Genomic DNA, 16,388 nt, shown 5'->3' with positions numbered 1-16,388 from the left:
TAATCCAGGATCATTTCCCTATTTTAAGGTCAGCAGATTAGCATTCCTCTATTCTATTTTATTTTTTGTTTATTCACTCATTTATTTATTTATTTATTGAGACAGAGTCTCGCTCTGTCGCCCAATCTGAAGTGCAGTGGTGCGATCTCGGCTCACTGCAACCTCTGCCTCCTGGGTTCATGTGATTCTCCTGCCTCAGCCTCCCGAGTAGCTGGGACTACAGGCATCCGCCACCATACCTGGCTAATTTTTGTACTTTAGGTAGAGACGGGGTGTCACCATATTGACCAGGCTGGTCTCGAACTCCTGACCCCATGATCCACCTGTCTCAGCCTCCTAAAGTGCTGGGATTACAGGTGTGAGCCACCACACCCAGTCTATTTTATTTTTTAGAAATGGGGTCTCACTATGTTGCCCAGACTAGTCTCGAACTCCTGGGCTCAAGCGATCCTCCTGCCTCAGCCTTCCAAATTCTGGGATTACAAGCATGAGCTATCATGTTTGGCCGGATGAGCATTCCTAATTCCATCTAGAATCCCAGTTCCCCCTTACCACATAATGTAACATATTGACAAGTTTTGGGGATTTGGATGTGAACATCTTTGGGGGCCATCATTCTGCCTACCATAGCTACCTAAGTTAAACACAAGATTTTAAGTTCTTGTAACTAACTGTTACAATTAATTTCATTTTTTTTCTCACCACTGTATCTCCACCCTCTAGCACTTTGCTCAGATAAATGCGAAATACAGGGTTGGCCAGTGAGAGATACATGGTGATTGTGATAGTATTTTCTTTTTTTTTTTTTTGGCCATTCTATTTTTGGCACATCATGTGTTTTTACATTTCTTTTTAACTTTTAGGTTTGGGGGTGCATGTGAAGGTTTGTTACATAGGTAAACACGTGTCATGGACATTGTTCTACAGGCTCTTTCATCATCCAGGGATTAACCCAGTACGCAATAGTCATCTTTTCTGCTCCTCTCTCTCCTCCCACTCTCTACTCGCAAGTAGACCCCCGTGTCTATTGTTTCCTTCTTTGTGTTTGTTCATAAGTTCTTATCATTTAGTCTCCACTTATAAGCGAGAACACGTAGTATTTGGTTTTCTGTTTCTCTGCTAGTTTACTGAGGATAATAGCCACCACCAGCTCCATCCACGTTTCCACAAAAGACATGATCTTGTTCTTTTCTATGGCTGCCTAGTATTCCATGGTGTATCTGTACCCCTTCTCTTCTCTCCTCTCCTCTCCTCTCCTCTCCTCTCCTCTTCTCTTTCTTGATGGAGTTTCACTCTTGTTGCTCAGGCTGGAGTGCAGTGGCATGATCTCAGCTCACTGCAGCCTCCGCCTCCCGGGTTCAAGTGATTCTTCTACCACAGCCTCTCGAGTAGCTGGGATTACAGGCATGCACCACCACGCCCAGCTAATTTTGTAGTTTTTAGTAGAGACAGGGTTTCTCCATGTTGGTCAGGCTGGTCTCAAACTCCCGACCTCAGGTGATCTGCCCGCCTCAGCCTCCTAAAGTGCTGGAATTACAGACGTGAGCCACCGGACCCAGCCACCACATTTTCTGTATCCGTCTGCCATTGATTTACATTGATTCCGTGTCTTTGCTGTTGTGAACAGTGCTGCAGTGAACATTCGCATGCATGTGTCTTTATGGGAGAATGACTTACGTTGCTCTGGGTATATACCCAGTAATGGGATTGCTGGGTCAATGGTAGTTCTGCTTTTAGCTCTTTGAGGAATGACACTTCATGAATTGGCATGTCATCCTTGTGTGGGGCCATACTAGTCTTCTCTGTATTGTTCCAATTTCAGTATATGTGCTGCCAAAGACAGCATGTGATAACATTTTCTTTTCCTTTTTTTGAAACAGGGTCTTGCTCTATTGCCCAGGCTGGAGTGCAGTGGTATAATCAAAGCTCACTGCAACTTTAAACTTTTGGGCTCAAGCAATCTTCTGCCCCAGGTTCCTGAGTATCGGGACTACAGACACTCACCATCACTGTTCAGCTATTTTTTTTTTTTGGATACAGAGTTTTGCTCTTGTTGCCCAGTCTGCAGTGCAATGGCTTGATCTCAGCTCACCGCAACCTCTGCCTCCCGGGTTCAAGCAATTCTCCTGCCTCAGCCTCCCAAGTAGCTGGGATTACAGGCATGTGCCACCAGCCCAGCTAATGTTGTACTTTTAGTAGAGAAGGGGTTTCTCCATGTTGGCCAGGTTGGTCTTGAACTCCCGACCTCAGATGATCTGTCCGCCTCGGCCATCCCAAGTGCTGGGATTACAGATGTGAGTCACCACGCCCGGCCACGATCAGTTAATTTTTAAAAAGATTTTCTTTTTAGGCCAGATGCAGTGGCTCACGCCTGTAATCCCAGCACTTTGGGAGACCGAGGCGGGCGGATCACAAGGTCAGGAGATCGAGACCATCCTGGCTAACACAGTGAAACCCTGTCTCTACTAAAAATACAAAAAATTAGCCGGGCGTGGTGGCGGGCACCTGTAGTCCCAGCTACTCGGGAGGCTGAGGCAGGAGAATGGCATGCTCCCCTGGGAAGCGGAGCTTGCAGTGAGCCGAGATCACGCCACTGCACTCCAGCCTGGGTGACAGAGCGAGACTCCGTCTCAAAAAAAAAAAAAAAAAAAAAATTTTTTTCTTTTTGTGGAGACGGGGGTCTTGCTATGTTGACTGGCTGGTCTCGAACTCCTGGCCCCAAGTGATCCTCTCATCTTGGCCTCCCAAAGTGTTGGATTACAGGTGTGAGCCACTGCACCCGACTATAATGAAAAATAAAATAGGAAATATATGTAGCTTATTTACTTTAACTCCTTTTCCCCTCATTTCTTAGTGCAGTGGACTCCTCAAAGCTCCTTCAAGTCTTGGGGAGCCCTGTCTTTGCAGTTCTCTGGCAGGCTGCCTTGCTGCCTCTCCCACGTCACACGCAGAAGTCAGATAAGCCTGACTATCAACACGACCTCCTCCACCTCTTACCTGCATAACCTTGAGCGGTAACTTCACCTTTGTCAGTCTCCATTTTTTTTTTTTTTTTTTTTAGACGGAGTCTTGCTCTCTCGCCCAGGCTGGAGTGCAGTGGCACAATCTTGGCTCACCACAACCTCTGCCTCCTGGGTTCAAGCAATTCTCCTGTCTCAGCCTCCCAAGTAGGTGTCCACCACCATGCCTGGCTAATTTTTTGTATTTTTAGTAGGACGAGGTTTCACCATGGGATGGGGTTTCTCCATGTTGGCCAGGCTGGTCTCGAACTCCTGACTTCAGGTCATCCTCCTGCCTTGGCCTCCTAAAGTGCTAGGATTACCATGCCCAGCCTATTATCTTTTTATTCTCAGGCTCTAGAACGATAACTTGTGGATAGGCTCTTGAAGGGCTGATTGGATTAAAGTAGTCTCCACGATTAGCTTGGGGAGCATCAGGAATTTGAGAGTTAACTGTGAAAATGAGAAGGGAGTTAACACCAGCTCCATCATAAGGCTCTGGGACCCCAAAGAAATGGGTAACAGCATGTCACAAGGCACTGCGAGGGGCTGGCTGCCCTGGGATGAGTGTGCATCACCTGTGTTGCCTCCGAAACACCCACACAATCTGTATTGATAGAGAGCTTAAGTTTCTCTGCCTATGTCCATTTATTAAGGTTAGTGTTGTGGATGCTGTCAACTCCCGAAGCCTGGGCTTTCAGAGCCCATTAAGGGGAGATGCACAGGGCGCCTTTCATTTCAGACTACAGAAAGCACTTTTCCACTGTGGGGGCCAGGCAGGGTCACTACTGTGGTAGCTTTTGCCCGAAAGCACAGTCCCTTTCTCTCTGGCCCAGACATCCCCTAGGGAACACAGCGTTTTCTACAGAGAACTAATAGATCAAAGCCCACACAATTCATTCTTCCACTCTGAAGCACAGGAACTCGCCAGCGTTTCATCAGACCCTCTGCCGAAGTGGTTTGAGTTCTTGCAGAACACCAATGATTACTTTAATGGAGAAGACTAGACTAACGTCACATATCACTTAATGACTATTAAATAATTTTTCATTTCATTTTTGCAAAGACTTAAAATTAGATCTTGTGACTTTCTTCTTCACAAAAGCAATATACATCTATCGTAAAAACCTTTTAGAAATAATACCCGGGTGGGCGCAGTGGCTCACGCCTGTAATCCCAGCACTTTGGGAGGCTGAGGGGGGCAGATCACAAGGTCAGGAGTTCTAGACCAGCCTGACCAACATGGTGAAACCCATCTGTACTAAAAATACAAAAATTAGCCAGGTGTGGTGGCTTGCGCCTGTAGCCCCAGCTACTTGGGAGGCTGAGGTAGGAGATTGCTTGAACCCAGGTGGCAGAGGTTGCACTGAGCTGAGATAGCATTACTGCACTCCAACCTGGGCAACAGAGCAAGACTCTGTCTCAAAAAAAAAAAAAGGTAATATCCAAACTACTATTTAGAAGTAACCACCATTAGAGTTTTTTGTGTATAATCTTTTGCCTCTGCACAAAGATGTTTATTTTAATGTAACAAAACTAAGATCACAAGGCATATATTATATTTCATTTCCTTTTAGTTTCTGGTAAACAGTATGCTATGAATATCTTTCTTTTTTTAAATTCTATTTATTTTTTATTTTTATTTTTTTGAGACAAAGTCTTGCTCTGTCACCCTGGCTGGAGTGCAGAGGCAGGAGCAGAGATCACGGCAGCCTTGGCCTCCTGGGCTCAGGCAATCCTCTTACCTCAGCCTCTCTGAGTAGTTGGGACTACTCGGCCCATGACACTATGCCTGGCTAATTTTTTGTAGAGACCACGTTTCAAACTCCTGTGCTCAAGCAATCCTCCTGCCTCAGCCTCCTGAAGTGTTGGGATTACAGGCGTGAGCCATCACGCCTGACTGATTTTTCTATGTTGATAATATTTTTTAAAACCATATCTGTTATACGGGTGGCTTAGAGATTCCACAGTTTATTTAATCACCACTCTATGATCCGAGTGGCTTTTTAATTCTCTTGATTAAAAACAACACTGTGATCAACATTTTGAAGACTTTTTAGTAGCAATCCAAATAATTTCCATGAGCTAAATTCCTGGAACTGAATCATTAGATCAAAATGTACTTGCATGTTAAACCCATTGATACAGCAGCTGCCCAGAAAGGTTGCCCCAACATGCACTTCTGCGACGTTTCTCCTGCAGCCTTACCAATACTGATTTTAGTTGTATGTTAAAAGTTTCTGAGTTGGAAGGGATCATCTATTGTAAACCCTTCATGTTGGCGTGTGTATCTGGCCCCAGTGAGGGGAAGGGGATAGGAACTAACATTTTTTGAGCTTGATGCCTATCTATGTAGGCACTGTCATAAACATCATTTACCTTTATAGATACAGGTTCTTGTTGTTGTTGTTTTTGTTGACACGGGCTCTCACCATGTTACCCAAGCTGGTCTTGCACTCCTAGGCTCAAGTGATCATCCCGCCTTGGCCTCCCAAAGTGCTGAGATTACAGACGTGAGCCACTTTGCCTCACCCATCATCTCATTTACTCTTCACATCACCACTCGGAGGAAAATTACGACTTCTGTCTTATAAACAAATACACCAAAGCTCATAGAAATTAAGGGGCATGCACAAGTCTGCATGTCTCAATAGTGTGGAAGCCAGTATTAAATTTTGTTCACCTGAAGGGCCACTCAATATCATGTTATTAACCACAGTGGTTCTCTGTGTTTTAGGCTATTGCAGCAACAGAACACCAGGTCCTTTCAGATCTATAAAAATGACCCAGTGGCCTGTCTGAGGGTCTGAATAGGTAGGATTGGTAAAACAATTTTTACCAATAGGAAGATCTTCAAGATTGCCATAAATTGCATTTCTTGACTGGGCGTGGTGGCGCACACCTATAATCCTAGTTACTCAGGAGGCTGAGGGAGGAGAATCGCTTGAAACCGGGAGGCAGAGGTTGCAGTGAGCTAAAATGGAACCACTACATTCCAGCCTGGGTGACAGACCAAGACTGTCTCAAATAATAAATAAATAAATTGCATTTCTAGAGTAAGATTTTATTTTTAATTCTCCAAAGCTTGAGAGTATCATCTCACTGTCAGCTTCAGAAATGGAAGTCTTATGGCCATTTATTTATTTATACTTTTAAAATATAAAAATAGAGATGGGGTCTTGCTACATTGACCAGGCTGGTCTCGAACTCCTGGCCTCAAGTGATCTTCCCATCTCAGCCTCCCAGTGTGCTAGGATTATAGGCATGAGCCACCATGCCTGGACTGGCTGTTTATTTACACTTGGCTACGTTTTCTAAAATATGCTAACCCAAAAACATATTACAGACAAATATAAAGCTTTTGGAGTAGTTAGCTTATGGATTATTGCCTATCAGGAGACCTCTGAGCTCACCATCCAGTATTAACATGATCCCTCTATATTTTCTGTTTTTTTTTTTTTGTTTTGGTTTGTTTGTTTGTTTGAGGCAGAGTTTTGCTCGTCACCCAGGCTGGAGTGCAGTGGCACGATCTCAGTTCACTGTAACCTCCTCCTCGCAGGTTCAAGTGCTGGGATTACAGGTGCCCACCACCATGTCCAGCTAACTTTTTGTATTTTTATTAGAGATAGGGTTTCACCATGTTGGCCAGGCTGTCTTGAACTCCTGACCTCAGGTGATCCACCCACCTCAGCCTCTCAAAGTGCTGAGATTACAGGCTTGAGCCACTGGGCCTGGCTGAATAATTTCTTTTTTTTAATTTAATAATAGAGATGGGTCTCACTTTGTTGCTCAGGCTAGTCTTGAACTCCTGGGCTTAAGCGATACTCCTGCCTCAGCCTCCCAAAGTGCTCCCAAAGTCCTGGTATTACAGGCGTGAACCACTGTGCTCAGCCAACATGAATAATTTCTAAGATCTTACGTAGAAGAAACAAAATAGAAAGCGGAGGTAAACTACAAACTATGGAAAATTGCCACAAATACTAATAGCTTCACTATATAAAGATCCTGTACTGACTTATAAGAAAGATATTAAGACTCCGTAAAACTGCCAAGCATATGAAAAGATAATTTACAGATGGAATAAAATGGTTAATAGGCAATAAAATATATGCAACTTCATTAATAATAAAACAAATGCAAGTTTTAAAATTAAGACAATTTTTGCCAAACTAACAAAGATTTTTAAGAATTTTAGACATCAAGAAATACTGAGTAAAGGCATTCAGGAGCTATAAGTGGACATAAAACATTTTCCCCAAACCATCCCATAATGTGGGTTGAATGGTGTAACCCCTAGAAGATACGTCCATCCCAAACTTCAGAATGCGATCTTATTTAGAATAAGGGTCTTTAATTTTTTATTTTATTTCTTTTTAAAAATTTTTGTTTTTGGGAGAGAGTCTCACTCTCTTGCCCATGGTGGTTTGCAGTAGCACAATCATGGCAGACTTGACCTCCCCAGGCTCAGATGATCCTCCCACCTCAGCCTCCATCAGCCTCCCGAGTAGCTGAGACTACAGGTATGCGCCACCATGCCCAGCTAATTTTTTTTTTTTTTTTTTTTTTTTTTTTTTTTTGAGACGGAGTCTCGCTCTGTCGCCCGGGCTGGAGTGCAGTGGCCGAATCTCAGCTCACTGCAAGCTCCGCCTCCCGGGTTTACCCCATTCTCCTGCCTCAGCCTCCCAAGTAGCTGGGACTACAGGCGCCCGCCACCTCGCCCGGCTAGTTTTTTGTATTTTTTAGTAGAGACGGGGTTTCACCGTGTTAGCCAGGATGGTCTTGATCTCCTGACCTCGTGATCCGCCCGTCTCGGCCTCCCAAAGTGCTGGGATTACAGGCTTGAGCCACCGCGCCCGGCCGATTTTTCTATTTTTTGTAGAGATGGGGTTTTGCCACGTCGTCCAGGCTGGTCTTGAACTCTGCGGTTCAACCCTTCCACCCACCTTGGCCTCCCAAAGTGCTGGGATTATAGGCATGATTTACCACACCTGACCTTATTTTTAAAATGTTTTTTATTTTTTATATTTTCCTAGGTTCGGTAACTTGCCCAGGAATAAAGATCTTCACAGATATCATAAGTAAGGATCCTGAGCTGAGGTCATCCTGGCTTAGGAAGGGCCATAAATCCAGTGGAGGGCATCCTTGTAAGAGAGAGGAGGCACAGAGAGATGGGGGAAAGCCAGTCTGAAGACAGAAGCAGAGATGGAGGTGATGTGTCCACAAGCTGAGAAGACCAAGCATTGCCGATGCCCCAAAACTAGGAGAGGGACATGGAGCTGAATCACCCTTTGAGACTCTGGCAGGAACTTACCCTGCCAACACCTTGATTTTGAACTTCTGCCTTCCATAATTGTGAGAGAATCCATTTTTGTTGATTAAGCCACTCAATTTGTGGTACAGGGTTACAGCAGCCACAGGACACCAAGACACTTAAAGTCCGTTTGCCTGACTGAGCAGGAAGGGATTGAATCAGGGGTGTCTCATGATCAGACCTGGTAGTGTTAGTCATAGGCCGACTATGAACCTGGTCATGGAGATCCAAGAAGGAGTAAGACACATTTGATGGGAAAAGAATGAAGTGGAGTAGGAAGAGACAGGAGAGGCTGCAGCGGCCAGATCTGGAATGGGCCTGGAAGACATGTTAGGGTCTAATATTTATTCCTGGGCAGCTTAAGGGACCACTGAAGGTATTAAGTAAGGGAGTTGTTTTGAAAAGGTCATGATGGCTGTGGCATGGAGAATTAATTTTTTTTTTTTTTTTGAGATGGAGTCTCGCTCTGTCGCCCAGCCTGGAGTGCAGTGGCGCAATCTCAGCTCACTGCAGGCTCTGCCCCCTGGGTTCACGCCATTCTCTTGCCTTAGCCTCCCGAGTAGCTGGGACTACAGGCGCCTGCCACCACGCCCGGCTAATTTTTTGTATTTTTAGTAGAGGCGGGTTTCACCGTGTTAGCCAGGATGGTCTTATCTCCTGAACTCGTGATCCGCCCACCTCAACTTCCCAAAGTGCTGGGATTACAGGCATGAGCCACCGCGCCCAGCCCTGGAGAATTAATCTGAAGGTGTAAGGCCAGAGGCATGGGGCCAGCTAAGAAAGTATTGGAATAATTTGGGTGATGGATGATGGTGGAATTACACTATGGTTGTAGATGTAGTTAAGAAGAGAAGTGAGGAGATTGAGATAATTTGAGAAAGGAGGATCAATAGAACTTAATGATTGATTGAAAGTTTGGGGGAGGAGGAGGGATGAGGGGTTGAGGAAGATATGCACATTTCTTTTCTCTCTCTCTCTCTCTCTCTCTCTCTCTCTCTTTTTTATTTTCCTAGACAGAGTTTCGCTCTGTCGCCCAGGCTGGAGTGCAATGGTGAGATCTTGTCTCACTGCAAACTCCACCTCCAGGGCTCAAGTGATTCTCCTGCCTCAGCCTCCAAATAGCTGGGATTACGGGCACCCACCACCACACCCGGCTGATTTTTGTATTTTTAGTAGAGGTGAGGTTTCACCATGTTGGCCAGGCTGGCGCGAACTCCTGACCTCAGGCGATCCGTCCGCCTTGGCCTCGCAAAGTGCTGGGATTACAGGCGTGAGCCACTGCACCCGGCTGATATGCACATTTCTAAGTCGACAGTTAAGTAGGGATGGGGAAAGGAGCCAAGGAGAAGGAGCAGGATATGAGGGGTGGGGAGGGAAATTCACTTTTGGAGGTTTGAGGTGAATATGGAACATTCAAGTGGAAATATTCAAAAGGAAGTGGAATGTGAAGGTCTGGAAATATTGTTGAACACAGGGGAGTACAGTATGTAATATTGCCTAGAGAGAGTGGGCAAAGTGAGAGAGGAGTGGTGAGGGGAAGAGAGCGCCAAAAGGAGAACCCTGAGAAACATCAACATCTTTAGGAGAAAGGAAGTTCAGCTTGCAGGGAGCCTGAGACGAATTAACCACAGTGCCAGGAAGAAATCCAGGAACCTGTGTAGTGGATCGGGCGCAAGATAAATCAAGAGAACAGAGTGTTTCAAAGGAGACGGTAGTGGATTTTGTCAATGCCAACAATAATTTAAGTAAGATAAAGCCTTAGAAAGGGAGGTGTTTCGTGAAACCGGTGCCAGCAGTCTCAGTGGAGTGGCCAAGATTGGAAAGACACATTACAGTGGCTCGAGAAGCTAGAGGATGGTGAGGAAGTGTGTCTTTAGAAATTTGGCTGGAAAATGAAGAGACGCGCTAGGGTAATCAATAGACAGAAGACGGAGTTGAGAAATGAAGTGAATCTGTGTATGTTTAAATGCCAAAGGAGGAGTCAGTGGAGAGGAAGAGGATGAAGACAGAGGAGAGATGGGGCAAACATTTGAGATACACGAGGAGGATGGACAGAGTCCTGCACACTGATGGGTGTTGGCCTCGGTGTGAGTGAGATGAAGAGGTGGGCTTAGAATTCTAGGAGAGCAGAAGAGGTTTGAAACGGTACTGTGGAGAACAGGTGCAGTCTAACAGCCAAGGATCATTAAGGATGCAGCACTGCTCCTAATCCAACCTTGTGAAGTATGTAGCGACTTTGTCCTAAACTCTTGTTTGGGGTTCACTTTTTTTCTGGCTCTGTGTCTTAGTCAGTCTGGGCTGCTATAACAAAGATCTTAAACTGGGTGGTTTACACAACAGACATTGATTTCTCACAGTTCTAGAGGTTCGGGCCGGGCTCAGTGGCTCACACCTGTAATCCCAGCACTTTGGGAGGCCGAGGCAGGCAGATCACCTGAGGTCAGGAGTTCGAGACCAGCCTGGCCAACATGGTGAAATCTTGTCTCTACTAAAGATACAAAAATTAGCCAGGCATGGTGGTGGGTGCCTGTAATCCCAGCTACTTGGGAGGCTGAGGCAAGAAAATTGCTTGAACCTGGGAGACGGCCATTGCAGTGAGCCAAGATCACACCACTGCATTCCAGCCTGGGTGACAGAGCGAAACTCCATCTCGAACAAAGAAAAAAGAAATATACATATCCTCCTCAACTCCTCATTCCTCCTCCTCCTCCCCCAGGCTTTCAATTAAAAAAAAAATTAGAGGCTGGAAGACCAAGGTCAGGGTGCCAGCCTGGTTGGGTCCTGGCAAGAGTCCTCATTCTGATTATGGCCCCCACGTGGCCTTCCTTGGTGCATGCACACAGAGAAGGCATGCGCTCTAATCTCTCCAAACCAACGGGGTGCTACACTCATAACCTCATCGAACCCTGATTATCTTCCAAAGCCCCCACTTCCTAAAACCATCCATCGGGGTTGGGGTTTCAACAAAGGAATTTGGGGGCACATGAGCATGCAGTCCATAAAACACTTTGAACACATTTTCTTCATTTTGTTCAGTGCATTTCAAAGTCTGTCTATAATGACAGCAGGTTTTGACTTGAGCTGGAGAGAGGAGCATGTGATAACTCAGGGGTCAGCTGGGGTGGCCTTATCTTGCCCAATTGTTGCAACCTCTTTCAAAGTGCTCTCCAAGACTCCCTTCGATTCCCCGAGGGCTTGTACTCAAGGTCACCTCTGGCTTTAGGCTCTAGCTCACAGAATTGGATTGTCTCAGCACCTTCATTTATGAGTGTAGATGATTTACTGACAACTGAACGTTGCAGAGAGATTGATGTTACAGCAACAAAAACAACTGAAAACGCACTGTTAGCTATTTCTCTTTGGAAATCCTTCAGTCATTTCTGAAATCATGGCCCGTGCCAATTTCTGTGTGCTTCAGCCCTCGTCTCTCAGATCTCCTTCTCACTCACAAATTCCTGCTTATTTCCCACGTGGAGAAGTTTATGGCTCTCTTTTGTTGCCTCCACCTCTGCTGAACCATGTCATCAGGGTTCCACCTACCTCTGTGCTACTTATTAAGGTATTTTCCTGGCTGGGCACCATGGCTCACACCTGTAATCCCAGTGTTTTGGGAGGCTGAGGCCAGAGGATCCCTTGTGGTCAGGAGTTCAAGACCAGCCTGGGCAACATAGTGAGACCCTATCTCTACAAACATAAATAAATAATTTTTTTTAAAGGGGAAAAAAGGGTATTTTTCTAAACAAAAGTGGTTAGTTGCCCCGCAAGGGAAATTTCAGCTCCAGGTGCTGATATAATACATTTGTCGTTGGCTGGGTTCAGTGGCTCATGCCTGTAATCCCAGCACTTTGGGAGGCCAAGACGGGCAGATTACCTGAGGTCAGGAGTTCAAGACCAGCCTGGCCAATGTGGTGAAAACGTGTCTCTACTAAAAATACAAAAAAATGAGCCATGCATGATGGCGTGCACCTGTAATCCCAGCTACTTGCGAGGCTGAGGCAGGAGAATCACTTGAACCTGGGAGGTGGAGGTTGCAGTGAGCTGAGATTGCGCCATTGCACTCCAGCCTGGGTGACAAGAGTGAAATTCCGTCCCAAAAAAAAAAAAAAAAAAAAAAAAATAATAATAATAATAATACATTTGTCATCTAGAAGCACACTTTTGAGAAAGGCTAAATACTCTGGACTCTCCCCGCTGTGGACGCAGCATCAACATATACCTTAGCCCTCGTCACCTGAAGGCGTGATCATGGGCAAAATTCCCATCCGCCATCTGTACAGACGATGTGACTTTTCTACCCTCCTGGCCCTGTGCCTTTTTTCAGTTTATGATAAATAACATTTGTTTTGAATTTTCAAATGCATCATCTCATTTGATTTGCACAAGATCTCGATGCCGGGTAACCCAGGCTTTACTTCCGCCATGCAGTGAAGTGACTGGGGCTCAGAGAGAACTGACTTGCCATTGGCACCCCGCTGAAAACCAGCCAGCGGAGCTTCCAGCCGGAGTGGTGATCCGCGGCCCCTCCTCTTGCCACCGTGACAGAATGCCTGTTTCGTGTCAGGGTTCTGTTTCACAAACCCAGGTATTTCCAGTACTGTTGCTTCATTTTTGATGATTTCATGGGATCCTTCCCTGTAGAACCACACTGTGATGCTTGCCTCCTTACCTGCAGTGGGGTAATGCTTCTTCTCATTAATGATTTGGGTTGACATTTTGGGTTTTCTAGATTTCCTGTCTAAAATTCACAAACACTGTGAAATAGCCACTGCTCTTCAGCTTGGGGAACATAGCGAGACCTTGTCTTTATTTTTATTTATTTATTTATCTTTTTATTTTATTTTGAGACGGAGTCTCGCTCTGTTGCCCAAGCTGGAGTGCAGTGACACCGTCTCAGCTCACTGCAACCTCAGCCTCCCAAGTTCAAGCAATTTTCATGCCTCAGTCTCCTGAGTAGCTGGGAGTACAGGCACCTGCCGCCACAGCTGGTTAATTTTTGTACTTTTAGTAGAGATGCGGTTTCGCTATGTTGGCCAGGCTGGTCTCAAACTCCTGGCCTCAAGTGATCCACCAGCCTCAGCCTCTCAAAATGCTGGGATTCCAGGTGCGAACCACTATGCCTGTCTGATACCTTCTTTAAAAACAAAACAAAAACAAAATAACACGCCCAAACCAAACCATTACAAACAAACAACTACACAAATAAAGAAAATGCATAAATGCTCATCAATCCTGCAGGTTCTACTTTCAGGTATTTTTTGGGGGTGGGGTGAAGTTGGGACAGCCTGGTAGGAGGATCTTTCACTCACTTCCCGTTTCTTAAATAATGGATTTTCAGGAACAGCACTGATCAATACTAGCAGAGTTCGGAATCTGTATTTCACCAAGCACAGGTTTCCTTTGCTGACTCACCCCCGGGATGCAGCACACAGACCCTGGTCTTCCCTACAGAGGGAGGACTCCAAGTACAGAAGCCAAGTGCATTTCCACATTCCTGCCAGCCCTAATGTACTGGCCTTTGTGTCATCCATCTTTGTTAGTGATCAGGCAAGACATCATACACTATTTCTGTTCTAATATATTTTTTTCTTTAAATAACATAATGAATATTGATGCAGGCAAGAGTTCAGTGAGTAGGGGATGGATAGTTACTAGGAGTGAAAAAAAAAATCAGTGTAGTATAACCTCCAGATTCAATCTGAATTCCACTTTGGGAACCTGTTTTGTGGTTTGGAAAGAAAGGAATTCAGTATCAGCTGTTTATGACTTGACAAGATAAAGAGATCTGACAGTTCTGTTCAAAGGATGAAATTTCCGACATTGGAAGGTGGAAATAGTTCAATCTCACTGAAACCTGGATGGGGATGCAGCAGCCTTTGGGACAGATGTTTCCTCCTGCAATGCCAGATCCTCCTAGTAGTGAGAGGAGTCATGGTAGGAAGCTGCGTTTTAGGGGACAAAGCTTGGGCTTGGAAGTTAAAGCTGGATTTGAATCCAGCATTGCAAATTGTAACCATGGGCACTGCGTGGAATCATTCTGAACCTCACTTTTTTATCTCTAAAATGGGGATAATGATGTCTGCCTTGCTGGTAAATACTAGCAATAATACATATGCTGTCTGACATATGCATGTGCTTAGTTGAGAGTAGCAATTTGTTGTTGTTGTTGTTTATTAAATGGGATCTCCCTATGTTGCTCAGGCTGGTCTCAAACTCCTGGCCTCAAGTGATCCACCCATCCTGGCCTTCCAAAGTGCTGGGATTATAGGCATGAGCCACCATGTCCAGCCAAGCAATTATTCTATACTTTATGCCATGGGATTGTTTTGTAGTGAGATAAATTATAAGATTTTTTTTTTTCACACCTGAATATTTTTGAATATGATTTACTCAAGAGTGAATAGTGGTATAAAATTCCCACATTCTGCCTGTAATCCCAGCACTTTGGGAGGCTGAGGCAGGTGGATCACTAGGTTAGGAGTTCAAGACCATCCTGGATAAGATGGTGAAACCCTGTCTCTACTAAAAATACAAAAAATTATCCTGGCATGGTGGCACGTGCCTGTAGTCCCAGCTGCTCGGGAGGCTGAGGCAGGAGAATTACTTGAACCAGGGAGGCGGAGGTTGCAGTAAGCCAAGATCGCACCACTGCACCCCAGCCTGGGTGACAGAGTAAGACTCTGTTTCAAAAAAAAAAAAAAAAAAAAAAAAAAAAAATCCCACATTCTTCCTCTTAATTAACTTGGTCTCAATATGGAAAACAGTAAGGCTAATGCTAATAGTAATATCTGCCTGTAAATATACACTGTATATTGCTATGAGAACAACTGAGATGAACTGTGTGAAAATGCTTTGCAAGATATAAAATGTGTTGCAGTGGTATTTTTAGGCTTCTTTTCCCTAGTCTTGAATATTAATATGCTTAGGAGACTCAACCTTCTGTAACACGTATAGCAAAGCAGATACGCCCTTTCTTACATGCATGCTGCATAGCCAACCCCAAACCAGTATAGATGATGGACAGGAAAAGGCATTCCTTATGGGAATTTGTCATATCTGACAACCAGGCTTTCTTTTCTCATTTGTCTTCTCGTCACTCTAAGTATACAGCTGTTGCACACCATTAAGCAGTGGAGGTAAAAATCTTCCATGAGAATAGCTAATAATAATTTGGGTTGCTGATGACGGAGAATGTCATGCAAAAAGCCACAGGAGCAGAGTGGCCATTTCCGTCTCTTTAACCAGCACCTTACAGGTGTGGGGCTTTTATTTTTTAAGGAGTATGGAAGTGGTGGGGATGGGTATCATATATACTTGTTATAATAAGCCAAATAATACAAAGGTGCATAGGAAAAAAAAATATTCTTCCCTTCTCTGTCTTTTGTATTCCCAGCTTTCAGAGGTGCACAATGTTGACAGTTTGATGCGGGTTCTTTCAGGTATGAATGCGTTTTTCAGCCATGAACGATATAGTGAAACCTGTTAGTGGAACGACTTTGAAAGTCCATTTGAAAGTCCAATCAATATCTGTATCCTGGAGAGATAGAACCTCCTGCTATCAGGCTTTCCAGAGAATCATAAGCAGGTTATCTGGGAGATAATTTCTTGGAAACTGTTTATTAAAATGTATTTTTTATGCTAATGGCAGAGTCCCACTGATACATGCAAATGGAAAATAATTTAGAATCTGATCATGGAATGGCAGGAAAAATGAGTTGAAGATTCCCTACCCTTTCTTCTGATTTAATCCAAAACTCCTTTTCTAGTTTCTTTTCCATCCACACACACAAAATCCTACGTTTGGGAATTTCAAAGAGCATTCTTTCAAGGTGCTATTTCTCCATCTGTAACATTTGTTACACCTGGAGATGTTTAAACATGGATTTTTTTTTTCTTTGTTTTGTTTTGTTTTTTGTTTTTGTTTTTTTTGGAGACACTGTCTCACTCTGTCGCCCAGGCTGGAGTGCAGTGGTGAGATCTCAGCTCACTGCAACCTCTGCCTCCCAGGTTCAAGTGATTATCCTGCCTCAGCCTCCTGAGTAGCTGGGACTACAGGTTCCTGCCAAGACGCCCAGCTAATT

The 16,388-nt window shown here is 44.7% G+C and overlaps 1 non-coding gene across 1 annotated transcript; it reads right to left on the bottom strand.

Annotated features, from left to right (window-relative positions):
- Positions 1 to 1,740: 1,740 nt before the first annotated feature.
- On the bottom strand, positions 1,741 to 1,846 carry LOC123570950 (U6 spliceosomal RNA). The gene has a single exon (XR_006695176.1). It is a non-coding gene; the product is annotated as a U6 spliceosomal RNA (small nuclear RNA).
- Between the last annotated feature and the right edge of the window lie 14,542 nt (positions 1,847 to 16,388).

The sequence above is a fragment of the Macaca fascicularis genome, chromosome 1 (assembly GCF_037993035.2).
Source record: "Macaca fascicularis isolate 582-1 chromosome 1, T2T-MFA8v1.1".
Lineage (NCBI taxonomy): Eukaryota > Metazoa > Chordata > Mammalia > Primates > Cercopithecidae > Macaca > Macaca fascicularis.
Note: the sequence above shows the minus strand (reverse complement) of the source record. Positions and strands in the feature narration are given on the sequence as shown.